The sequence below is a fragment of the Lactuca sativa genome, chromosome 1, assembly GCF_002870075.4.
Source record: "Lactuca sativa cultivar Salinas chromosome 1, Lsat_Salinas_v11, whole genome shotgun sequence".
In the NCBI taxonomy this organism is placed as follows: Eukaryota; Viridiplantae; Streptophyta; class Magnoliopsida; order Asterales; family Asteraceae; genus Lactuca; species Lactuca sativa.
This window is the reverse complement of record NC_056623.2, coordinates 66,146,834-66,148,862: the sequence shown is the minus strand read 5'-3', so window position 1 is coordinate 66,148,862 and position 2,029 is coordinate 66,146,834.

Sequence of the window (2,029 nt, the reverse complement as noted above, 5' to 3'; positions counted from 1 at the left end):
ATTAGGGTATTCTGTACTGACAAAACCCTCTAGCTAACTTATGTAAACATCCTCAACCAAAGTTCCATTAAGGAAGGTGGTTTTGACATCCATTTTCCATATTTCATAATCATGAAATGCAACGATAGCTCACAGAACCCTAATGGACTTAATCTTTGCTACTGGTGAAAAGGTCTCATCATAATCAACTCCCAAAGTTTGAGAAAAGCCCTTTGCAACCAGTCGCGCCTTATATGTGTGTACATTACCATCCATGTCGGTCTTCTACTTGAAGATCCATTTGCACCCAACTGTCTTACGACCTGGTACATTGTCAACCAAGTTCCAAACTTGATTGTCATACATGGACTGTATCTCGCTGTCCTTTGCCTCTTTCCATTTAGCAGACTCGGGTACTACCATGGCTTCGGCGTAGCTGTTAGGTTCATCCAGACTTACCAATGTCTCATCACTGATAAGTTTCTCACCTTCCGCAGTAATATGGAAACCATAGTAGTTCTCAGGTACATTCCTAACCCTTGTGGAACGCCTTAGAGGTACAAACTTGTCAATTGGCTCAACAGGAGTTTCCTCCTCAGGTTGAGTGCTAGGGTTTGAAGTTCCTTCACCACTTGACTCTTGAATTTCTTCAAGGTAAATTTTCCTCCCACTGTTTCCTTGGCTTATGAACTCTCTTTCTTGAAAGACACCCCTCCTTGCTACAATGACCACATTGTCACTAGGAATGTAGAAGAGGTAACCAAAGGATTTCTGTGGGTAGCTGATGAAAATACACCTCTCACTTCGAGGTTCGAGCTTATCATGAGTCTCGCGTCTCACGAAAGCCTCGCAACCGCAAATCTTGATGTGGTCTAGTTTAGGAACTTTACCAGTCTCCATCTGATGAGGAGTTTTGGAAACCTTCTTTGTAGGGACCAGATTATGGATATGGGCGGCATTCTCTAAGGCATACCTCCAAAATGAGATTGGTAGCGAAGCTCGACTCATAATGGAACGAACCATATCCAAAAAGGTTCGATTGCGCCTCTCAGCCACACCATTAAGTTGTGGTGTCCAGGGAGGCGTCAATTGTGAGATAATCCCACATTCCTTAAGATAGTCGAGGAACTCTGTACTAAGATACTCACCTCCACGATCGGATCGAAGCATCTTAATGTTCCTGCTCAATTGATTTTCGACTTCCTGTTTAAACTCTTTAAACCTTTCAAAAATCTCTGACTTATGCTTGATTAAATAGACATATCCATATCTACTATAATCATCAGTAAAAGTCAAATAATAACGATTAGCATCCCTTGTGGTAGATTTGAAGGTTCCACACACATCCGTGTGTACTAGATCCAACAAACCTTCACCCCTAGCACAAGAGCTAGTGAAAGGTGAGTTTGTCATAACACTTTGAAGGAAATATACAACGAACATAAGGAACCCTATTAGAACCCTAATATAATCAAAATTAGTAGATCTAGGGTTACATACCTTTGAATTGTTGTAGTAACCAATTTCTTCAATCCTTTCCTTTGTAGATCTTGGAAAGCTAGCAACAAAAGTATGATGCCTCTAATGGTTTGTACCCAAACCCTAGGACTAGAAGACAATAGGAGAGAGGAGAGGTTGGGAAGAAATTTGGCTGTTATTCTAGTAGTATTAGTGGACCTAATGGTCCTATATGTAGTTGCTTGGAAAATGCTAGACACCCTAATTTGAACATATAATAGTAATATTTCAAATTCAGGTAGTTATCCAATATCCTAGTTATCACGATGCTTCCAGAATGCTGATGGGTTTTGAGCATTCTAACACCCCTAAGTGTACATGCAACCCTAGATAACCTTGGATCTATGTTTGTCTAAAATACATACAAAATATGATTTCCAAGGTTCATAATCCTATCTAACATACATGGGGAACTTTTAATCTAAAAGATAGCTAGAATTACATACCTTGTAGTTGATTTGATTCCTTGAAAACCTTGAGAGCCTAGCACCCCAAGTGTGATGCCTCAAATGCTTCACACAACATCAAATGC